This window comes from Aegilops tauschii, chromosome 6, assembly GCF_002575655.3.
Source record: "Aegilops tauschii subsp. strangulata cultivar AL8/78 chromosome 6, Aet v6.0, whole genome shotgun sequence".
Lineage (NCBI taxonomy): Eukaryota > Viridiplantae > Streptophyta > Magnoliopsida > Poales > Poaceae > Aegilops > Aegilops tauschii.
Window position 1 is genome coordinate 100067301 of NC_053040.3, and position 26665 is coordinate 100093965.

Here is a 26665-nt window from a genome sequence, read left to right on the forward strand (position 1 = left end):
TTTTGTTAGAGCAATGTTTAGGTCAATTGGCTCTATTTAGTAAGTGTGGTACGTCTGTTGTACGCTCTTTTGTGTGCCCAAATTAGCAAGCGATCTTAAATTATGCAATGACTTACCCGGGGAAATTTCCACCAAAATTTGAATTATCAAACTCATCACATGCTGTAAAGCAGAAGAATCGTTTGCAATGCACACAATCGTTCAGAGTGAAAGGTCCGACGACACCGCGCACAAAGTTTCCCTCCACATTTCCAAAATTTTGGCCTACCGCCAAAATATCTACCCCCGCCCCCTTCCCCACCCCCTTTTCTCCCTGACCACAAGTCACATTTCTCATGTTTCCTCCTTCCTTCCTTCCTTCCTAAGCTATAGCCGCTTACTCGCTCTCGCCGTCTCGCACCCTACCGCCGGGGTCTCCATGGTCTTCTTCAAAGACCTCTCCAGCGGTTCCTCCTCCGGCGACGACTCCTTCACCACCCGGGTATGGCTCTCTTCTTTCTCTCGGGCTATGACTTGGAATGAATGATTTTTACCCGACAGTCGATTTGAGTCATTTCTTCCTCTTGTAGCTCCCTAGGACCATCAGTGGCAACGAATGGAGCGGGGTGGCTGGAGATCTATCTGCTCGTTGTCACCATCAATCTCCATGCGTGAAGCTAGTTGCGTTTGATTCTGTGGACAGTGGGACGAAGTTTCTGGCATGTGCAGAGAAGGTTAGATCCTCTTTCGTTGTTAAAAATCATTTGTTAGATGTGATTCAGCCACTGTCACGGTCCCAACCCATTCATACCACACCTTCAACCAAAAGCATCCTAAGACAGTGTCACCATTTGTACCTAGTATCTTAAATTGTTGCCATCTCGTCAGCGGTGCCGTTAAAAAATTATTTGGCACCGCTTCAGTAGTTTGTGCAGACAACTTTGGTCCACACATCCGAGCAGCCAAGCAGTAAAATACTAAATCTTTATGGCACGTAGGAACTGGGGATCGGAGCAACTACGTGCTCCGGAGTCCGTGTCCCTATTTTTTCGCTGCATCGGCTCGCCAGTGCAGGGCACCAGTGCGAGATGTAGCAATAGTTGTCTTTACTCTAGTTTTGGCATACATAGTGGATGACCTTAGTGCTATTAGTTCTATGTTACTAAAATTGTGCATGTACACGCCTGTTAGTATCAATTTGCTGTCATCCAAACACTGTCGCTATGCTGTTGCAGTTATATTTACCTTCCTCGTAAAATGTTCAATTTGTTATTTATTGTACATGAGTAAGAACTTGTAGCGTTGTTGTAGTTAATTATAGCTTCTGATGTTCCAAAATTTGGTTGTTGCCTCAGTACTAATTATTTCATTTGCACATTGATCTTTTTGAGAAGATTTTTCATAATTAACATGTTTCTTCAGTTTTTCAAAATAAGCATTGGTGATTTTCTATGTTGTTACAAACCCATTTCCCCTATAATTGTTACTAATCTAGTTTTAAGTATTCTAGGATGAATGGAAGTGTTCTTACTTGGAGTGGGTTGATCAAGAGTGGCCACAGTCTTTGAAGATGTGCCTAGCGAATCTCTGGAGCATGTATGAGGAAGAGAACACACGTAGGCTTAGAGAAACTGTTGTCAGGGCTGAAGAATATTTGAAGATGCGGGATAAAAAGTTGAAGGTGGAGAATGAGCTCAGATTTTTTTAAATCAGACTTTGCTAAGATGGTGTTGGCGAAGGAGGAGGCACTTTCCCAGTTGGCCCGTGCAAAACAGGTTCTTACTGAACTGAAAGCGGAGGTGGATAAGATGAGCCTGGATGATCTCGATTAGGGAAATGAATATATTGTTCTTATGAAGTTGAACTAGCTATATGTTGTACCATGATGTTTTCATGTAACTACCGTATTGTGATGTTATAATATATTTATGTGCCTGATATGAAATTGGCAAACAACTGTTCGATATGAAATGTGAATTTACGTAATACTGGAATTATTAATTGTAAACTAATAAACCTGCTAAATGTGTTATGGACCTTTGCAAACGGTTCTAGCAGTAAAAGCACTTGCGATGGATAGCCCAATGCCACACAGTTTTCTTCATCAAATCGTGTGTGATATAGTTGATAAAAGCAAACAGTTAACCAAGGCAGATCATGTGTGATAGTTACACCGTTCACACACGAGCCTACAAATTAAACTATGTGGGATGTACGTACGAACGGAAACATTTTCCTTGGATTGACTGTGTGGGATGTACATAAGAACGGAAACGTATTCCTTGAATTGACTGTGTGTGATATACAGACGAACATAAATGTTTTTTTGGGATTCACCGTGTGGGATGTACATACCTACGGAAATGATTTTCTCAGATTACCGTGTGGGATGTACATACCTATAGAAATGATTGGGTTTCGATGCCTCGACTGATTGCACACGGCCCGAGCCTGTGTCCCAGGAGGGCCTATCCCCGACGATTTCTGGGTCGTGTGGGAAGGACCCCCCATCGCCTATAGTCACTTGGCGACGGTTCCAAATGGCATCGCGGAAAGGGGTTAAAAACCGTTTGTTTAGGACCGACGCGCACCAGTGAATGTTATGACGATATCCAAGGCAATGATTACGAATATAGGCATCACGTCCGTGTTAAGCAGAATGACTCGTGCCTGCATCTACTACTATTACTCCACATATCGAGCGCTATCCAACATGCATCTAGAGCATTAAGTTCAAAAGAACGGAGTAACGCCTTAAGTAAGATGACATGATGTAGAGGGATAAACACAAGCAATATGATGAAAACCCCATCTTTTTACCCTTGATGGCAACAATACAAATATGTTCCTCGCTACCCCTACTCTGTGACTGGGTGAGGACACCGCAAGATTGAACCCAAAATTAAGCACCTCTCCCATTGCAAGAAGAACCAATCTAGTTGGCCAAACCAAACCGATAATTCAAAGAGAAATACAAAGATATCAAATAATGCATATAAGAATTTAGAGAAGATTCAAATAATACTCATAGATAATCTGATCATAAATCCATAATTCATCGGATCTCGACAAACACACCGCAAAAGAATATTACATCGGATAGATCTCCAAGAACATCAAGGAGAACATGGTATTGAGGATCATAGAGAGAGAAGAAGCCATCTACCTACTAGCTATATATGGACCCGTAGGTCCATGGTAAACTAGAGTTGATGTAGAAGCCCCCCGTGATCGAATCCCCTCTGGCAGGGTGCCGGAAAAGGCCCCAAGATGGGATCTCACAGGAAGATGGTATTGAGGATCATCAGAAGAGTAATAGAGTTGATGTAGAAGCCCCCCGTGATCGAATCCCCCTCCGGCAGGGTGCCGGAAAAGGCCCCAAGATGGGATCTCATAGGAACAGAAGGTTGTGTTGGCGGAAAAGTATTTTCGCAGATGCTTCCGATGTTGGGGGAATATTTGGGAATTTATAGGCCAACGATTAGGGTTGGAGGAGCTCCGAGGGGCCCACAAGCCCTCCGGGCGCGCCCCTGAGGCTTGTGGCCGCCTCGGGACTCCTTTGACTTCATCTCCAAGTCCTACGTGTGTCTTATGGTCCAAGAAAAATCATCGCGAAAGTTCTATTCTGTTTGGACTCTGTTTGATATTCCTTTTCTGTAAAACTCAAAAACAAGGAAAAAACAGAAACTAGCACTGGGCTCTAGGTTAACAGGTTAGTCCCAAAAATAATATAAAATTCCATATTAATGCATATAAAACATCCAAAACAAATAATATAATGGCATGGAACAAAAATTATAGATACGTTGGAGATGTATCAAGCATCCCCAAGCTGAATTCCCGCTCGTCCTCGAGTAGGTAAATGATAAAAACAAAAATTTTGATGTGGAATGCTACCTAACATATTTATCCATGTACTTTTCTTTATTGTGGCATGAATATTCAAAGCCATGCGATTCAAAATAAAAGTTTAATATCGACATAAAAACAATAATACTTCAAGCATACTAATAAAGCAATCATGTCTTCTCAAAATTACATGGCAAACGAAAGTTATCCCTACAAAATCATATAGGCTGGCTATGCTCAATCTTCATCACACGTATTAAATCATGCACAACCCCGATGAAAAGCCAAGCAATTGTTTCATACTTTTGATGTTCTCAAACTTTTTCAACTTTCACGCAATATATGAGCGTGAGCCATGGATATAGCACTATAGATGGATGACAAAAAGAAGGAGAAAATCTCACATCAACTAGGTGTATCAATGGGATATGGAGATGCCCATCTATAAATATTAGCGTGAGTGAGTAGGGATTGCCATGCAACAGATGCACTAGAGCTATAAGTGTATGAAAGCTCAAAAATAAACTAAGTGGGTGTGCATCCAACTTGCTTGCTCACGAACACCTAGGGCACTTTGAGGAAGCCCATCATTGGAATATACAAGCCAAGTTCTATAATCAAAAATTCCCACTAGTATATGAAAGGGACAACATAGGAGACTCTCTATAATGATGGTCATGGTGCTACTTTTAAGCACAAGTGCGGAAAAAGGACAAAAACATTGTCCCTTCTCTCTTTTCTGTCATTTATTTTATTTTATTTGGGCTTGTTTGGCCTCTTTTATTTTACATAAAGTCCGAAGACTCATGCCGGTTTGTGAGGGAATCACACCGATCAAAACCTAACGGTTTCCCACTTAGGAGCATATTAGTACTCGGTTATAAATAATACTACTCCAACATGATTGCACATTCCACCTCAACTCCTCATCCACAAAAACAAACAAGTCATTCATCAACGTTCCCTTGCGTCTGCCATGGCCAGCGTGAGTTCTCGGTTGAGAGATTGCCACGAGGGAGATGCAAGCATGGAAGCGGAAGCACGAGAGATGTCCCGCCTCGCCGCGAACCCAACCGGCATGTTCCGCCGCATGGCCGTAGAAGCACAGAGGAACCGCCGCACCGCTGAAGCAACACGGAGGTCCTGCTGCGCCGTAGATGCAGTAGACTTGTCCGGCCGCGCTGTGGAAGCAGAAGAGATGTCCCGCTGCACCGCGAATGCAGCGGAGATGTCCTCCCGCGCCGCAGCGGCCTGGGAAAATGTCTCACGGGCAGGCGAGGACTCTTACAGGCACATGCATGCGATCGTCCATAGCCAAATGGATCAGATCTCCGGCTGGGCAAGGTTGCAGGACGACATGAAAGCCTCTTTTGAACAGGCTGCCAGCATCATCCGGCAACTAAATGAGAGCAATGCGAAGCTCCTAGCCGAGCGTGACCTACTGAGGGCGAAGATCGTCGGAAGTGCAGAGCAGCAGGAGAATACCACTACCTTGTTGAAGAGGACCAGTGTCATCGTCGAGAATCTTATGGACGAGAATGCCATGCTACGCATCGAGCGCAGAAGGCTGGTGGAGGAACCCGTGGATGCTCTCAAGAAGCATCTTGAGGACAATAAAGAGCTCATCGCCACTCGCCACGGAGACTAGTTCCCGCGGCCTACAGCAACGCATCAAGAAAGTAGAGATCGGCAAGCCAGATCGTTGTCTTCCTTCTTTTGCCCTTGTGTATTTCAGGTGTTGCCGCATGTGTCTTTTTTTAATTATGTCCTAGATATGTAAGACAATTATTATCCACTATCACCGTCCTTATATTCATCATGCTTGCTATAAGTCGTAGTCGATGCTATATAGGTCTGTCGGATCTTACATCAAGATCCATGAAAAACTTTCTTTTCAGATTTTCATTTTTCTCTCTTAAATCTCAGTCCAATGAGACATATAGCCACGCCGTAGAACAGGGGCTCGGGCGCCATTAATGGAGACGTTGGGAGGGAGGTGTGCGGCGGGTAGAGGTCAAAGGGCTCTCCTCCCGATGAGCACGCGCAGGGGTCTGATTGCACGCCTCCCGTACTCAAATAGCTACCCTGCACGGTAGCTCCCAGCCAATAAAAAAGGGGACGCGTGCCAGCACGTAATTGGTAAGTAGAACGCTCATGGTTTAAATAATAGTGGTGTTTCCGATTTATAATGTGACAACACTTGTTCCAAAAGGACTTTGTTGATTGTTAATGTGTGCGCCTTCGCAAATCGGACAAAACAATTACCACAACATGTTGGTGCCATGTCATGACACCATGCCAAGTTTCATGATTTTCAAGCGTGTTTTGGATTTACAGGAATTAAAAAACCAAGTTTTTCAATCTTTCCGACCAAGCCACAACGCCCAGATGTTTGAATTTCGTTCCCATTTCTTCAATGGGACCTAGAAATTCACCGAAGGACACACATGTGATTTTTCAACCAACTTTGGTGCACGGGAGCATGTGCTTGTAGTTCAAATTTGAATTATGCGCATTAAATGACCATAAACTCAATTAATGTATAAACAACGCCAAACGAACCCAGAATTATTCCAAAATTTAGCATGATAATTCTATTTGGTCTAATCTGCCTGTGTAAAAAAATTCAGGCGGGAGAAGGCATTGTACGTATGTCATTTCGCACACGGAGGTGACACGTTCCCTCTCGGAACCACGAGCCTTCTTGAGGGAAGCTCTGGTTTGCAACAAGCTTACAGCAAAGCTTGTCCTCATTCGGCCAAAAAAAATTACCATTGCATGTTGGTGCCATGATTTTTAGGCGTGTTTTGGATTTATAGGAATTAAAAAACCAAGTTTCTCAATATTTACGGCAGAGGCACGACGCCCAGATGTCTGAATTTCATTCCCATTTCTTGCATGCGACCTAGAAATTCACCCCAAGGACACACATGGGATTTTTCAACCAACTTTGGTTCACTGGAGCATGTGCTTGTAGTTCAAATTTGAATTATGCACATTAAATGCCCAGAAACTCAATTAATGTATAAAAAGTCCAAACGAACCCGGAATAATTCCAAAATTTAGCACGATATGTCCATTTGGTCTAATCTGCCTGTGTAAAAAATTAAGGCGGGAGAAGGTAGTGTACGTATGTCGTTTCGCACACGGAGGTGACACGTTCCCTCTCGGAACAACGAGCCTTCTTGAGGGAAGCTCCGGTTTGCAAAAATCTTACACCAAAGCTTGTCCCAATTCAGCCAAAAGTTACCGCAGCATGTAGGTGCCATGTCATGACACCATGCCAAGTTCCATGATTTTCATGTGTGTTTTGATTTACAGGAGTTAAAAAACCAAGTTTCTCAATCGTTCCGGTCGAGCCACGACGCCCAGATGTTTGAATTTCATTCCCATTTCTTGCATGGGACCTAGAAATTCACTCAAGGACACACATGTGATTTCTCGACCAACTTTGGTGCACTGGAGCATGTGCTTGTAGTTCAAATTTGAATTATGCACATTAAATGCCCAGAAACTCAATTAATGTATAAAAAAGGCCAAGCGAACCAGGAATAATTCAAAATTTAGCATGATATTTCTATTTGGTCTAATCTGACTGTGTAAAAAAATTAAGGCGGGAGAAGGCAGTGTACGTATGTCGTTTCGCACATGGAGGTGACACGTTCCCTCTCGGAACCACGAGCCGTCTTGAGGGAAGCTCCGGTTTGCAAGAAGCCAACACCAAAGCTTGTCCCAATTCGGCCAAAAAAATTACCGCAACATGTTGGTGCCATGTCATGACACCATGCCAAGTTTCATGATTTTCAGGCGTGTTTTGGATTTACAGGAATTAAAAAACCAAGTTTCTCAATCTTTCCGGCCGAGCCACGACGCCCAGATGTTTGAATTTCATCCCATTTCTTGCATGGGACCTAGAAATTCACCCAAGGACACAGATGTGATTTTTGAACCAACTTTGGTGCACTGGAGCATGTGCTTGTAGTTCAAATTTGAAGTATGCACATTAAATGCCCAGAAACTCAATTAATGTATGAAAAAGGCCAAACGAACCCGGAATGATTCCAAAATTTAGCACGATACTTCTACTTGGTCTAATCTGCCTGTGTAAAAAATTAAGGCGGTAGAAGGTAGTGTGTGTATGTCGTTTCGCACACGGAGGTGACACGTTCCCTCTCAGAACCCCGAGCCTTCTTTAGGGAAGCTCCGGTTTGCAAGAAGCTTACACCAAAGTTTGTCCCAATTGGGCCAAAAAATTTACAACAGCATGTTGGTGCCATGTCATGACACCATGCCAAGTTTCATGATTTTCAGGCATGTTTTGGATTTACAGGAATTAAAAAACCAAGTTTCTCAATCTTTCCGGCCGAGCCACGACGCCCAGATGTTTGAATTTCATTCCCATTTCTTGCATCGGACCTAGAAATTCACCCAAGGACACACATGTGATTTTTCAAGCAACTTTGGTGCACTGAGCATGTGCTTGTAGTTCAAATTTTGAATAATGCACATTAAATGCCCAAAAACTCAATTAATGTATAAAAAAGGCCAAACGAACCCGGAATAATTCCAAAATTTAGCACGATACTTTTATTTGGTCTAAGCTGCCTGTGTAAAAAAATTATGGCGGGAGAAGGCAGTGTACGTATGTCGTTTCGCACAAGGAGGTGACACGTTCCCTTTCGGAACCACGAGCCTTGTTGAGGGAAGCTCCGGTTTGCAAGAAGCTTACACCAAAGCTTGTCCCAATTCGGCCAAAAAATTTACCGCAGCATGTTGGTGCCATGTCATGGCACCATGCCAAGTTTCATGATTTTCACGCGTGTTTTGGATTTACAGGAATTAAAAAAATCAAGTTTCTCAATCTTTCTGGCCGAGCCACGATGCCCATATGTTTGAATTTCATTCCCATTTCTTGCATGGGACCTATAAATTCACCCATAGACACACATGTGATTTTTCAACAAGCTTTGGTGCATTGGAGCATGTGCTGTAGTTCAAATTTGAATTTATGCACATTAAATGCCCAGAAACTCAATTAATGCATAAAAATGCCAAACGAACCCGGAATAATTCCAAATTTGAACACGACACTCATGTACTAGTTGGATGTTCACTGTACGTAAATGTTCTAGCAATTGAAACACCATCCTTTCCCTCCGTAACACCATTTTGTCTTTCAAAACATAATGAAAAAAAATCAGGTATACCACAAATAGTTTACTAGAAAGAATCATGTGGGATGCGATATAAAATATCTTGCCGCACTGGCTTGTCTGGCTTATGTAGGAAGCTTCATCGTCTACAGTCCACCGCCCCCGCTTGAACCACACTTGCACGCCAGTTTCTCGTGGCACCGAGCGAAATTTTTTTGCCACCGCGGAAATATCTATCTCCCCGCCCCCTCCCTCCCACCAAAATCCACATGTCCACTGTTCCTCCTTGCTTTCAAAGATCAAACCTTCACTGTTGCTTACTGGCAGCTCAGCCTCCTCGTCGGTGACCCTTCTTCTTGCAGCGCCGCCTCCTCGCCGGCTACCCTTCTTCTTGCAGCGCCGCCTCCTCGCTGGCGACCCTTCTTCTTGTAGCACAGGCTCCTCGTCGGCGACCCTTCTTCTTGCTGCGCTGCCTCCTCGCCGCCGACCCTTCTTCTTAATGCGCGGCCTCGTCGATATGGTCAGGTAATCCACACCCCACCCACACCATCCTCCTCCTTTCCAGTCCCACATGCCCCGACCGATGGCGCTACACCTTCCGCCGAAATCACTATCCCCCTCCTCTAATTAAACGCATCCCACAACCATTTTGCACGCAGTATAACGTGGAGCTCAATAGCATGTGGTCGCACGTGCGCACGAGGTCACTATGGCTGCCATGTGTGCCGACCGCCAGATCCAGGAGGTGCACCTCGTCTTCGAGGCCACCATCGACACCGCCACGCGGTTGTCTACTTTAAAATACAGTTCGTGTTGTTTTCTCGAGGCCACTTCTAGTGCCTTCTAGTGATTTGTCCTCTATAATGTTAATATGCAATCTGATGTTCAGTTAATAGTTTGGTCCTCTGAAATGTAATGTTCAGTTAACACTTTGGTCCAACAATTGCTACATTTCGTAGTACTATTCTCAAGCATTCTTTGTTTTGTTAAATGTCTTATCTTCTAGTACATGTTTCTATTCTGCAATGTCATGCTCAGTTAACTATTTTTTTTTTAATATTTACTGTAGAGCAACAGCCCCACAGCCCTTTTTATTCCAGAAATTTTTACCCAGGCCTGTTTAAATCCGCTCCCACCGGGAGTCGAACCCAGGACCTGGGGTGCTACTTAGGTCGCTGCAACCATTAGGCTACAGGCCCGTTCACCTCAGTTAACTATTTTGGTTCATTTGGTCTGTTGTCCATTTAACTGTTTGGTTCAGTTCTGCAATTTGATTTTCATTTGTTGTGGGTACAATATTTTATTGTTATGCATGTGACACCAATCAAATTTGGTTGTACTCAATACATATTCTACTGATAGTATGGCAACTCTCAGTTAACCTGATCAAGATCTTCCTTATGTGTGTTGCAGGGAAACAATGGGAGACACTGCGGTTTACCATCGAGGTTTGTTCAAGCATGGTCCTTTGGCTAATGGCACATTATTGTGCAGTTGCAGGAATCATTCTAATATTTAGGTTTCTTACAATTTGGTCTTGTACATGTAGGTCCTACTGTCAGAGGCTTAGACCCACTATTCGACCCATTTTGCATATGGGGAAATGAGATGTCCATGAATATCAGTCAAGTCAAGAAACTCAGAAAGATTGTTAGGATGAAGAAACTTACGACGAATAACAACAAGATGTTTGTTTGCACAATGAAGAAGACATCAGTCAACTATAGGATGGTACTAACTCTTTTACCTTCTTTTTAGCCCTTGCGCCATTTCAAAATTTATAACAGCGATTTATGCATATCTTTGTTTTCAGTACTTTTCAAAGCAGTTCGCCGATGATTACCTCTCAAACCACCTGCATGGTCAAGAGGCGAGGAAAGTATTCATTCAACACCCACGGTACAATATTGAAGTCTTGCTGAAGAGGACGAAGGTTGGGCGGGCAATTATCCATAGCCACTAGCCTAAAGTTGCAAGGACATTCAACATCACTGAAGGCTCAATATTTGCCTTCCGCTTCTGCAGTTTCCTAGATGAGATTCATCTGCATATTTACCGTGTGTAATGCTACTTTCCAAAGGTTTTTAATGTTGCATGTGAAACTTGGTGCTATTGTGTAATGGCGTAACTGAGTGCCGAATGTGACTGATGTAATTCGATTATGAAATCCTGGTTGCTGTTATACGGATATGAAATATCTGGTGTGTTTTATAAGAAATATCAATTTGCTAGTACATGGATTATCAATAATAGGATAATTGCCCTGCTTATTGGGGTTTTCTATTACAGACGGTTACTCAGACAGCACCATGGGCGATGAACTCAAACAACCCGCACGGTTTCTAGAAAGTAGGCGTGTTCGATCAACTAACAATCACACATGGCTTCCGGCAGCAAACTGTTTGCGTTAGGCCACCTTGCACAAACGTTTCCACACAAAGAACTATGTGTGATATACATACGAACGGAAATGATTTTCTGGGATTCACCGTGTGGGATGTACATACGAACGGAAACAATTGGGTTTCGATGCCCCGCCAGATCTCACACGAGCTCATTTTTCCCCAGCCAGTGAGCCAGGAGGGCCTACCCCCGACAGTTTCTGGGTCGTGTGGGAACAACCCCCCTATCACCCACACTCACTTGGCGACGGTTCCAAACGCCGTCGCGGAATGGGGTTAAAACCGTTTGTATAGCACGTCGCTTTACCATTGGGTGGAAGTTGCATGGCAATATATCTCGGAATGGCTATGGAAATGCCATAATAGGTAGGTATGCTGGCTGTTTTGAGGAAGGGTGTATGGTGGGTGTAATGCACCGGCGAAAGTTGTGCGGTACTAGAGAGGCTAGCAATGGTGGAAGGGTGACAGTGCGTATAATACATGGACTCAACATTAGTCATAAGGAACTCACATACTTATTGCAAAAGTCTATTAGTCATTGAAACAAAGTACTACACGCATGCTCCTAGGGGGATAGATTGGTAGGAAAAGACCATCGTTCGTCCCCAACCGCCACTCATAAGGAAGACAATCAATAAATAAATCATGCTCCAACTTCATCACATTCACCAAACGTGCATGCTACGAGAATCACTAACTTTAACACAAGTATTTCTACCAATCCACAATTACTCACTAGCATGACTCTAATATCACCATCTTTATATCTCAAAACAATCATAAGGAATCAAACTTCTCATAGTATTCAATGCTTTTTACATGAATGTTTTTATTATATCCCTCTTGGATGCCCATCATATTAGGACTAAATTCGTAACCTAAGCTAATTACCATGATGTTTAGAGAGAATATCAAAATAATATAAGTGAATCATGAGAGTTCAAAAATTTCTATAAAATAAAGCCACTATCGTGCTCTAAAAAGATATAAGTGAAGTACTAGAGCAAATTGCCTAGCTCAAAAGATATAAGTGAAGCACATAGAGTATTCTAATAAATCACGATTCATGCCTGTCCGTCTCAAAAGGTGAGTACATCAAGGATGGTTGTGGCAAACTAAAAAGAAAATACTCATATCATACAAGACGCTCCAAGCAAAACACATATCATGTGGTGAATAAAAATATAGTCTCAAGTAAATTTATCGATAGACGAAGACGAAAGAGGGGATCCCATCCGGGGCGTCCTCAAGCTTAGATGCTTGGGTTTCCTTGAATATTACATTGGGGTGCCTTGGGAATCACCAAGCTTTGGCTCTTGCCACTCCTTATTCCATAGTCCATCAAATCTTTACCCAAAACACGAAAACTTTACAACACAAAACTCAACAGAAAACTCATGAGATCTATTAGTATAAGAAAATAAATCACCACTTTTTGATACTATTGTGAATTCATCCTCTATTTATATTGGTGTAATATCTACTGTATTCCAACTTCTCCATGGTTCATACCCCCCGATACTACCCATAGATTCATCAAAATAAGCAAATAACACATATAAAACAGAATATGTCAAAAACAGAACAACCTGTAGTAATCTGAAAACTTTGTATACTTATGTAACTCCAAAAATTCTGAACAATTAGGACAACAGAGGAAATTCATATATCAATCATGTGTAGAAAAATTAGGATGTTATCACGCTTCTGTGATTTTTAACAATTCTGGCAATGGGCGCAAAAGTTTCTGTTTTTCAGCAAGATCAAATCAACGATATACCAAAGTATCCCAAAGGCTTTACTTCGCTCCAACACTAATTAAAACAAAAAAAGCACAATTAATATAGAGGTAATAATGTGTATTTATTCAAGAATAGTAGCAAAAACAAAACACAAAAATAAAATTGGGTTGCATCCCAACAAGTGCTATTGTTTAACGCCCCTAGCTAGGCATAAAACATAGATCTAGGTATTGTCATCTTAGGTATGCAAACCATAAGTAGCCCTCATAATAGATTAATATGGAAACTTAATTTTATTTCTTGGAAAGTTTTCCATGCCCTTCCTTAACGGAAATTGAAATCTAATGTTCCCTTCTTTCATATCAATAATTGCACCGATCGTTCTAAGAAAAGGTCTACCAAGAATAATAGGACATGTAGGATTGCAATATATATCAAGAACAATGAAATCTATGGGCACATAGTTCCTATTTGCAACAATAATAACATCATTAATTCTTCCCATAGGTTTCTTAATAGTGGAATCTGCGAGATGGAAACTTAAAGACCAATCATCAAATTCACGGAAACCTAGCACATCACATAAAGTTTTTGGAATCATGGAAATGCTAGCACCCAAATAACACAAAGCATGGAACTCATAATCTTTAATTTTAATCTTAATAGTAGGTTCCCACTCATCATAAAGCTTCCTAGGGATTGAAACTTCCAACTCAAGTTTTTCTTCAAAAGATTTCATCATAGCATCAACGATATGTTTAGTAAAAGCTTTATTTTGATTATAAGCATGAGGAGAATTCAACATGGATTGCAACAAAGAAATACAATCTATAAAAGAACAATTATCATGATTAAAGTCATTAAAATCCAAAGGAGTGGGTTCATCACTACGTAAAGTTTTGACCTCTCTAGTCCCACTTTTATCAATTTTTGCATTAAGATCTATAAACTCCGAATCTGTGGGACGCCTTCTAGCTAAAGTTGACTCATCTATAGTCCCATATTTATCAAGGTTTATATTATAAAACTAAGATTCAATAGGAGTCACACCAATCACTTTAAGATCTTCATCATTATTATCACAAGAAATCGAAGAACACGCTTTTACAAACCAATCTCGCTTAGCACGCATCCTAGCGGTTCTTTCTTTGCACTCATCAATAGAAATTTTAATAGATTTAAGATATTCATCAATACCATGCTTGGGTGGCATTGACCTAATTTTCAAAGAACCAATCTCAAGAGAAATTCTATCAACGTTCCTAGCCAAATCATCAATCTTGAGCAATTTTTCTTCAACCATAGCATTGAAAACTTTTTGCGAATTAATAAATTCTTTAATATTATTCTGAAGATCAGAGGGTATTTTATTATAATTTCCATAAGAATTGTTGTAGGAATTACCATAATTATTAGAGGAGTTACTAGGAAACAGTCTAGGGTTGAAATTACCTCTATATGCGTTATTGCCAAAATTGTTCCTACTAGCAAAATTGACATCCATAGATTCATTATTGTTCTCAATCAAAGTAGACAAACACATATCATTAGGATCAATAGGAGCACTCTTACTAGCAAACAATTTCATAAGTTCATCCATCTTTCCACTCAAAGTATTAATTTCTTCAATTGCATGCACTTTTTTACTAGTGGAAGATCTTTCGGTATGCCATTGAGAATAATTAGCCATAATATTATCTAGGAGTTTAGTATCTTATCCTAAAGTAATTTCCATAAAATTACCCCCCGCAGCAGAATCTAAAAGATTTATAGATGCAAAATTCAATCCGGCATAAATTTTTTGTATGATCATCCATAAACTTAAACCATGAGTAGAGCAATTTATTATCATCAATTTCATCCTCTTCCAAGATTGTGCAACATGTTCATGATCAAGTTGCTTAAAATTCATTATACCTTTCCTAAGGGAGATGATCTTAATGGGAGGAAAATACTTCGAAATAAAAGCATCTTTATACACTATTGAAAGACACTACAAACTCGACACTACGATCAGAGACCCTTCGACAAAACTGTGTGCGATGCCATAATCTCAAACAGTGGTGTAAAAAAGTCAAAAAAGGTGCAAAACATTTGCGATGGCGGAGCCATCAAACACGGTTCAGATTTTAGTTGCATATGCGATGTAGGGCATACGGTTCAGTTCAATTAACTTTTGCGATGAGGAGGAACAAAAGAAACGGGCAGCTAGATGGAGGTGTGTGCGATATACAACAAACGGTGTTCACTCGGGTGAACTATTTGTCATTAGGCAACACAAAATAAATGGTCAGCCAAATGAAGGTGTGTGCGATATACGGCATCCGGTTCACTCGGATGAACTGATTACGTTGAGACATGAGAACAGAAACGGTTCAACTTAACAAGATGTGTGTGATACGCGGCAAACAGATGTGTAATCAGAAATGTGTGTGAAGACCGATAATAACACAGACGATTGCTGCTAATAAGACATGTGTGTTGTGTGATGGGATTGCATACAGAACAACAACATATATGTATATATATATATACACACACACACACACACTTATAATGACATGCTTGCATAACCAAATTAAACTTCCACTTACATAGGTGGCTACTACAACCATGGCATTTGCACACACCAAAGTAAACAATTACATGCATAATTACATAGGTGGCTACTACACACATGACATTTCCACACACCAATAAAGTAAACTATATATTACATGCATGATTAACTAGCATAAACGATTATCTGATCATCATCTACTTCTTGTGACGCTTGCTCTGCTTGTGGCTCAATCCGGGCTCGTCGATTTGGGTAACGAGGCACTTCCTCCTGTCAACGATGCGCATGTGCATCTCGTAGCATGTGTACACGCTCTTGGCCGCAAACCTGGGGTGAGGTTCATCCAGTTGCCGCATACAGGCCCTGTGCCAGGATAGGGGACTTGTTTTCTCGGCATCCTACTTTATCTTTTCGTAGTAGGGGTCGATGATGGCCGACGCGAGTTCGACTAGGGAGTCCTTCTTTGTGCTGTCCCAGACCCTGTAGTGGTCACGGATTTCGACAAGGTTCTTGCTGGCCAAGCCCGTAACACTGAGCACATTTACATCGTCGGTGGTTTCCACCGTGGCGAACTTGTAGTCGGTGCTGTTGACAAACCTGTTGAAACAGTCGCAAGGCTCTGTGGCCATGCAGTAGTGGTAGATGAGGACATGATGGCGCATGCATAACTGGGCGACGACAACCTTTTGATCTATGCCGGGACGACCGACGGTGTACTAGAGGTCGATGCCGACCACCTTGTACTTGTCTTGAACAAGCAACTGTTCAACGCTGTTGATGTAGTCGTCCACCACGGCCGGGTCGATGGTGTACACCACTGAGAGATCCGTCTCCCTCGCATGGGTCTCCACTCTATGATTGTCGAACTCTATTGCAGCACCGCTGGACATTCCCTCTCTATGTGTCGTCGTGGGTGTGCTTGTTGTGTTGTGGGGCATTCCCGCTGGACATTTCAAACTGTCGCCGATCGAAAGGTTGAAGAGACTAAGGTTATAATGGCCGCGAGAATTAAAGTGGAAGCCAGACGGCCAGGAATATCGGCAGGCCCTGATGGTAGTCCAAATTTGCAGCGCGTAACTTAATCGTGCCGCACGTAACTGCATCGCGTGGCGACGCGCGTAGCGCAACCGCATGCATATGGGGCCCCGGCATGATCGTGCGCATGCCCACCCGCTGGCAGAGCGCGCGCGGAGGGACACGAGTAGAGCGCTCCGCGGTCACCTCAACGGCGAGCAACCATATATATATGCATATAGCAGTTAAACACGCAAGGAAAAGTTGTCCACAAGCCGAGCGCACTGACGGGCGCAAGTAGAGCGCGCCAACGGACGCGAGTAGAGCGCGCCAACAAACGCGAGCAGAGCGCGCTGCGGTGCCTAACAGCGAGCACAGCGCGCTGCGGCGCCTAACTGCGAACAGAGCTTGCCGAGGGACGCGAGCAGAGGCCGGCACAGTGATACATGGCAAATAAGACAAACTTTGTGAGCGATGGCGGAGACATCAAGCACAAATCAGATTAGAGTTGTGTGTGTGCGATACGTGGCATACAGTTGATCCATCCGAGCTGTTTGTGATGGAATAAGCCGTGTGTGTTGCTAGCAAACACTTGCTCGTATATAACCTTAAATTTAACCAAAAAAGTGTTAATGCATATTACAAAATTGTATATATAGCTGGAAACTATGTTCAAATATGACTCCAACGATATAATCTTTGACGACATGCATTTGTATTTTATTAGTTAACTCCTACTTATAAACCAGGACGGGGTATAGTAGGTAATTAAATCACAAACGTTTTTTTGTATTAACCGTATGTGTACATGTCCTTTCGTCCTCCTCTCGCGCGTCTTGTCACCCCAAGAATCGTCGGTGAGCCCGTTCCCGCGCAACCTCGCAGGTTCCCACGCAAGCTTCCCGCCCAACTCGGTGAAATCCCCCAAAATCCCAATGCTTACCGGCCTGCTATAAAAACCCTCATGGCCGGCGAGTCATGCGTCGCATTTCCCCTCCCTCCCTATAGCTTATCTCGTGTGCTTCTCCCACAATAGCCAATGGCGCTAGTCCATCATCGTCGCTTAGCCACTCCACCATCATCAGAGGATAGCTCCAGCTGGGAGGCTACACCGCGGCGGCGGCGTAGTGTAGTGCGCGTGGCGTCCCTGTTGGGTGTGCGCGGAACACCCACCACACGCTCCGCCGCCGCTGCCCGTCGGCAGCCGTTGCCGACCGCCGTTGCCGCCACACCACCGTCGAAAGCTAGGGCCATCTCCCACTCCGCTGCCGCGGCCCGAAGGCGGGAGGTGGCCGTCGTGGCACCACCCCACTGACGGCCACCGTGGCCATCACCCGCTCCGCCACCGCGGCCCGAAGGCGGGAGGTGGTGGTCGTGTCCGCCACCCCATCATCGGCTGCCGTGGCTGTCAGCCCACCGTCGACCGACGGGATCATCACCCACTCCGCCACCGCCGCCCGAAGGAGGGAGGCGGAAGTGGAGGCCCCAACGTGCGTCAGGGACCTTGCGCGGTACATCGAGTTCCTGCGGGAGGAGGAGGAGCGCCTCGTCAAGCATGCAAAGAGCCTTACCGCAGCCGTGACCGCAGCATACGCCAACGTAGAGGCGAAGAATCAGGAGATCTATGAGCAGTTTGGCCGCTTCGAGAGGGATTGTCTGGAGCGGCAGTGGTCGTTCGAGCTGGCGAGCGTCGCTGAACATGCAGCAGCGGCTGGCACCGTATTGCATTTCTCTAGCTCGTCGGTAGGCTCCTCCTCCTCCTCTGCCTCTTACTGAGTGCACTCGGTAGAGGAGAGGCTGTCGGAAGTAGCGCAAAGCCCCTCTACGGTAGTAGTAGTATTTAGGGGCTATTTTGTTCAATTCATCTGACTATAGATGTGTGGTCGAACTGTACAGCGTACTTAAAATTAGCTAGTATATATAGTTGAACTAGCTATTTCAGTACGTGGTTGGCAACAATTGGGGAAAAGTTTGGTCGGTTCAGCTGTCGAGTTGAACTGTCCGTATAAATTAAGAACGACTGCTTAATCTATAAATGAAATCTATGCTTAATTACTCAATTTTAGTTGCAAAAATTAGATAGTGCTAGTGATTTCTAGCTGCATATTTTGACAAATCGCAGTGTTGCTAGGATTGAAAAATGGCAACGTTACTAGATCAACAAATGTAAATCCTTCCAGTTTGACAAATGGTAACATACCCAATATGACAGATGCAAATCTTACCAAATTGTTGGTACGTGGTTGCACACGGGTCATCCAAAACAACCGTTTGCGTTGAAGGGATGCACAAATCCTGCCCTGCGGATTTTCCCTCGACTTAAGGAGGAAGACCATAGCTCTCATTTTGCATACGGGTGTTCTATCTAAAATATTTGCGATCAAGAGCTGTAGAAATCCTGCTCGGCATAATTTCTCTTGGCTTCCTAGGGAAGCTATCGTTTGCGATGTGTGTTTTATATTTAAAAATCGTATTAAACTGCGGCTTGGGCGCCATTAATGTAGAGGATGCGAGCAAGGCGGGCGGCCATGGAAGTCAAAGGGCTCGCTTCCCAGTGAGCCTGTGCGGCGTATAGCTCGCACGCTTCCCGGTGAGCCTCTGCATTGGAGCACAACTCGCACGCCTTCCGTTTAGTCAAGCACTCAAGCACCTGTCCGCACGGCACCTCCTAGCCATTAAAAGAGTGAGGCGTGGCGTCATGTGAATGGTTAATAGAACGCACACAATTTAAATTATACAAAACGTTTGAGATGCTACAGTGGCAGCTATTTGTTTCACAATGCCTTTGTTGGCTGTTATTCGAGTGCGCCTTCTCTCGAAATGGACACAAAAAATACCATAGCATGGCGGGTGCCATTCCATTATAGCATGCCAAGTTTTATGAATTTCAGATGACATTTGGATTTACTAGAATTTAAAAACAAAGTATCTCAATGTTTTACCGGCAATCAATAGTGCCCTGGTGTTTGAAATTCATTCCCATTTCTTGCATGGGACCTAAGCATGCCCCGAAGGACACAGATTTGATTTTTCAACCAATTTATATGCACTGGAGCTTGTGCATGTAGTTTAAATTTGAATTATGCACATGAAATGCCTAGAAAACCCAGTTAATGTATAAAAATGTCCAAACGAACCCCGAATAATTCCAAAAGTAAACAGAACACTCATGTTGTTCTATGTTGACACTAGAAAAAAAATTGAAAAGCAATAAGAGGCAACGGATATCGTTTCGTCCCCAAAGGTGGCACGTTCCCTACCGAAACCATCACGCTTGTATTGAGAAGCTTATACCCAAACCTGCCCCAAATGGGACAAATGTTTTACCATGGCATGTTGATGCTGCTCCATGATAGCATGCCAAGTTTCATGAATTTCAGACGACTTTTGGATTTACTAGAATTTAAAAGCAAGGTATCTCAGTGTTTGCGGCCGAGTGATGGTGGCATGGTGTTTGAAATCCAGTCCCATTTCTTGCGTGGGACCTAAGCATGCAACGAAGGACACATATTTGATTTTCCAACCAGTTTATATGCACTGGAGAATGTGCATGTAGTTCAAATTTGAATTATGCACATGAAATGCCAAGAAAACCCAGTTAATGTATAAAAATGTCCAATTGAACCCCGAAAAATTCCAAAAGTAAACACAACACTCCTGTTGTTCTATGTTGACACTAGAAAATTTTTGAAAGCAATAGGAGGCAACGGATATCGTTTCGTCCCCAAAGGTGGGACGTTCCCTACCGAAACCGTCATGCTTGTTGTGAGAAGCGAAGGTTTGTGAGAAGCTTATACCCAAACCTTCCCAAATGGTACAAAATTTTTACCACGGCATGTTGATGTTTCTCCATGATAGCATGCCAAATTTCATGAATTTGAGATGACTTTTTGGATTTACTAGAATTTAAAAGCCAGGTATCTCAATGTTTGCAGCCGAGTGACGGTGGCAGGGTGTTTGAAATTCATTCCCATTTCTTGCATGGGACCTAAGCATGCAACCAAGGACACATATTTGATTTTTCAACCAGTTTATATGCACTTGAGAATGTGCATGTAGTTCAAATTTGAATTATGCACATGAAATGCCTAGAAAACCCAGTTAATGTATAAAAATGTCCAAACGAACCCCGAATAATTCCTAAAGTAAACACAACACTCCTGTTGTTCTATGTTGACACTAGAAAAATTTTGAAAGCAATAAGAGGCAACGGATATTGTTTCGTCCCCAAAGGTGGCACATTCCCTACCGAAACCATCATGCTTGTTGTGAGAAGCTAAGGTTGTTGAGAAGCTTATACCCAAACCTGCCCCAAATGGGAAAAAAATTTACCACGGCATGTTGATGCTGCTCCATGATAGCATGCCAAGTTTCATGAATTTCAGACAACTTTTGGATTTACTAGAATTTAAAAGCCATGTATCTTAATGTTTGCGGCCGAGTGACGGTGGCAGGGTGTTTGAAATTCATTCCCATTTCTTGCAGGGGACATAAGATGCAACCAAGGACACATATTTGATTTTTCAACCAGTTTATATGCACTCGAGAATGTGCAGGTAATTCAAAATTGAATTATGCACATAAAATGCCTGGAAAACCCAGTTAATGTATAAAAATGTCCAAACAAACCCCGAAAAATTCCAAAATTGAACACAACACTCCTGTTGTTCTATGTTGACATTCGAAAAAATTTGAAAGCAATAAGAGGCAACGGATATCGTTTCGTCCCTAAAGGTGGCACGTTCCCTACCGAAACCGTCACGCTTGTTGTCGGAAGATCTGGTTTGTGAGAAGCTTATACCCAAACCTACCCCAATGGGACAAAAAAATTACCATGGCATGTTGATGCCGCTCCATGATAGCATGCCAAGTTTCATGAATTTCAGACGAGTTTTGGATTTACTAGAATTTAAAAACCAGGTATCTCATAGTTTGGGGCCAAGTGACGGTGGGAGGGTGTTTGAAATTCATTCCCATTTCTTGCATGGGACCTAAGCATGCAACCAAGGACACATATTTGATTTTTCAACTAGTTTATATGCACTAGAAAATGTGCCTGTAGTTCAACTTTGAATTATAAGCATAAAATGCCTGGGAAACCCGGTTAATGTATAAAAATGTCCAAACGAATCCCGAAAAAATCCAAAATTAAACACAACACTCCTGTTGTTCTATGTTGACACTCGGAAAATTTTGAAAGCAATAAGAGGCAACGAATATCGTTTCGTCCCCAAAGGTGGCACATTCCCTACCGAAATCATCACCTTGTTGTGAGAGGCTCTTGTTTGTGAGAAGCTTATACCTAAACCTGCCCCAAATGGGAGAAAAAATTTACCACGGCATGTTGATGCGGCTCCATAATAGCATGCCAAGTTTCATGAATTTCAGACGAGTTTTGGATTTACTAGAATTTAAAAACCAGGTATCTAAATGTTTGCGGTCGAGTGACGGTGGCAGGGTGTTTGAAATTCATTCCCATTTCTTGCATGGGACCTAAGCATACAACCATAGACACATATTTGATTCTTCAACCCGTTTATATGCACTGGAGCAGGTGCGTGTAGTTCAAATTAGAATTATGCACCTGAAATTCCTACAAAACCAAGTTAATGTATAAAAACGTCGAAACGAACCCTGAATAACTCCAATTTTTTTGATGACACACCTATAGTTAAATGTTCACTGCAGATAAAAGTTCTAGCAATTCAAACACCATCCTTTGTAGTTGTGACCCCATTATGTAATTCAAATCAAGACGATAAATCAAGTAGATCGCACACAGTTTATTATCACCAACCGTGTGAGATGCAGCACAAAATATCTTGGAGCACCGTCAGTGTATAGTACGCCTATGGCTTACGCGAGAAGGTGCGTCGGCTATAGTCCACAGCCGGCGTGTCAAGCACACTAGCTCACTGCCCAAATATCACTTCACTATTCATTCGTCGCCGGTGAAAGATTGGGACGTGGACCCACGTCATGAGGGCAACTTCGGCTGCCCACTCTGGCGAGAGCGCGGCCACAACCGCCAGGCGTGTGCTAACAAGCTTCGTGAGGGAGACCGCAGTCTGCATCCGGGCGGGCAAGGCAGCCTAAACGGCCCATGTTGCTTCTCAGGCGGTGGCAGCAGCATCTGCCTTGGGGATAGCAACTGGCGAGACCAGCACAGTAGTTGTCCGTTCCGCAGCGGCGGCCTTAGCCCTGATGGAGACCTCCCACTACAACCATGTCGAGGCCGTCCACTCCCAGCTCGTGGCGGTCACCGCACAAATTGAACGAAGTTTCTCCGAAAACGGTCGGCAACCCATGGCCGAAGAGTTGGCAATCGCCGAGAGAGTTCGAGCAACCGTCCATTCCTGCGTGGCATACCTTGCCACGACGGAGCCCGCCAGAGCCTAGATCGCGGCCGCCCACGCCCAGCTCGTGGCGGCCTATTCCAAAGATATGGCGGACGCGGATGGCGAGATGCTTGCCGAGTATGGTGCAATTGATGCCATGGAGCCCCTTCCCCAGGAGACCGTCGGGCGCGAGCTGGACATGGAGGCGGCGGCAGAGATCGACGAGCACCAGCCGTAGTAGTACTCTTTGTTTTGTTTAATTAAGAGCGTCGGTCTTTAATTTGTTAGGGTAATGTTTAGGTCAGCTAGCTCTGTTTAATTGTTGAACTTGCTCGATTAAGAAGTGTGGGTGTGCTGTAGTCTCCTTTCTGTACCCAAATTATGCAATGACGTGGATGACCACTGTAACTAGGGAAATTCGAACCAAAAATTTTGACGTTCAAACTCAACACACACGGGATAAGCTATCTGAATCATTTGTGATGTTCACATATCGTACACAGTTCTGGATAAGGGACCATGTGTGATGACACTTTGCGCGCCAGTTTTTCGCTGAAGTGTTTCCAAATTTTTGGCTTCCGCGGAAATATCTACCTCCCCGCCACCTCCCCTTACCAAAAGCCACATTTCCCTTGTTTCTGCCTTCCTTTCCAAGTTGAAACCTTCACTCCTTGTTTGCAGCGCCGTCTCCTCGCCGGCGACCCTCCTCCACACTACTCAGCCTCGCCTATCCAGGTAAGTAATCCACAACCGACCCCATCCTCCTTCTCCTTCCACATCCCACATGCCCCGACCGTCGGCGCGACACCTTCCACCCAAATCACCGACCCCTCCACCAAATAAGCGCCACCCTAAGCCATGGTGCGCGCAGTATAGCTAGGATCCCAAGGACCATTTGGCAGCGGAGAAGCAAATTGCGGCTGCACGCGCGGATAAGGTCGCAATGGCTGCCATTCGTGTCGACCCCCAGATCTTGGAGGAGCACCTCGCCGTCGAGGCCACCGTCGATGCCTCCCGCACCGACGACGCGACGCGGTTGGCTGTTTGGTTCAATTCTGCAGTGCGATGTTCAATTGTTGTGGGTGCATTCTGTTATTGTATACCATGTGAGAAATAAATCGAATTTGGCTGTACTAAATACATGAGAAACAAATACAATTGCTATATTTCCATGTTGTTAAGCATGATTAGTTTGGTTAACTGTCTGATCTTCTATTAGGAGTATATTATATTGTGCAATGTAGTGCCACTGGTACGCGTTGGTCCTATACAAACGGTTTTTAACCCCTTTCCGCGACGGCATTTGGAACCATCGCCTAGTGAGTGTGGGTGATTGGGGGGTCCTTCCCACACGACCCAGAAACCATTGGGGATATGCCCTCCTGGCACACATGCTCGGCAAAATGAGGTCGTGTGCGACCAGTGAGCGCTCAAATACGGAAATACGTATAGTAGAGCTAAAAAATACAATTATACGGCAAAATTATTTCTGGTCGCAAGTACATCCCACATAGTTAGTCCCCGCTAAACGTTTCCATTCGTATGTACATCCCACACAGTCGCTCCAAGGAAAACGTTTACATTCACAGGTACATCACACACATTTTTTCCCATTAAATCATTTGCGTTATATAATGCATCACACACGGTCCGTAGAAGAAACTGTGTGGCAAAGGCTGTCCATCACACACAGTTTTTATGTGGTAAATATTTGCGCAAGGTGGCCTAACGCAAACAGTTTTCAAGAGAAAGTCGTGTGTGATTGTTCATTGATCCAACACGGTTTATTCCTAGAAACTGTGTGTGTTGCTTGAGGTCACCGCCCACAGTGTTTTGTCAACAACCGTTTGCAATAGCAAAACCCAATTAGCAGGCTAATTATTTGATTATTCATAATCCATTTATTAATCTAATTGACATTTCATATTAAGCACACAATATATTTCATTTTCATAATTGAAATACATCAGAGTACAACATCATATAGCTTCAGCACTCAGGTACCCCATTACACAACTACACCAGGACCAAGTTTCACATGCAACATCTATAACCTTTCGAAATTAGCATCATAGACGGTACATAGATAGATGTATCTCATCTGGAAAACTGTTGAAGCAGAAGGCCAATATTGAGCCTTCATTGATGTTGAAGGTCTTTGTAACTTTAGGCCAGTTCCTGTGGATGATTGACCGTCCATCCTTCATCCTCTTCAGGAACACTTCAATATTGAGCCGTGGGTGTTCTATGAATACCTTCCTCGCCTCCTAATCATACAAGTGGTTTGAGAGGTAATCATCAGTGAACTACTTTGGAAAGGCCTGAAAACAAGGATGTGCATAAATATCTTCTCTATATTGGAAATGGGGCAAATGAATAAAAAAGGCAAGGTATAATAGTTAGTAACATCCTGTAGTGAACTGATGTCTTCTTCATTGTGCAGACAAAGATATTGTTGTTTTTTGTCGCTAATTTCTTTATCGTAACAATCTTCCTGAGTTTCTTGACTTGACTGATATTCATGGACAACTCATTTCCCCATATGCAAAAAGGGTCAAACAGTGGGTCAAAACCTCTCACAGCAGGACCTACATGTGCAAGACCAAATTGTTAAAAACCTAAAAATTAGAATGGTTCCTACAATTGCCCAATAATGTGCTATTATACAACGGACCATGCACATGCTAACCTCGATGGTAAACCTCAGTGCTTCCCATTTTTTCCCTACAACACATATAAGGTAGTTTGAGTGCAGGTTAAGTAAGAGTTCGCATGCTATCAGTAAAATATGTTAATGAAAAATAAGTACATTGCAGATTCGTCAGATTAATTCAAGCCACATGGAAAACCCATTTATCCAAACCAAGCATGATTAAGAACTAGGAAATATAGCACTTGTATATGTTTCTCATGTATTAAGTGCAGCCAAATTCGATTTATTCCTCACATGCACAACAATACAAAATTCTACCCACGACAATTGGACATCGCAGTGTAGAATTGAACCAAGCAGTTAGCTAAACACCACAACAAATGAACCAAACATTAACTGAGCACCACATTGCACAATATAACATACTCCTAATAGAAGATCAGACAGTTAACCAAACCAAGCATGCTTAACAACTTGGAAATATAGCAATTGTATTTTTTTGTCATGTATTTACTACAGCCAAATTCAATTTATTCCTCACATGGTATACAATAACATAATGCACCCACAACTATTGCAGAATTGAACCAAACAAACAGTTAACTAAACACCACAACAAATGAACCAAATGTTAAATTAGCACCACATTGCACAATATAACATACTCCTAACAGAAGATCAGACAGTTAACCAAACCAAGCATGCTTAACAACATGGAAATATAGCAATTGTATTCGTTTCTCATGTATTTAGTATAGCCAAATTAGATTTATTTCTCACATGGTATACAATAAAAGAATGCACCCACAACAATTGAACATCGCATTGCAGAATTGAACCAAACAGCCAACCGCGTCGCATCATCGGCGCGCGAGGCGTCGATGGTGGCCTCAATGGTGAGGTGCTCCTCCAAGATCTGGGGGTCGACACAAATGGTAGCCATCGCGACCTCATCCGTGCGTGCGGCCGCAATTT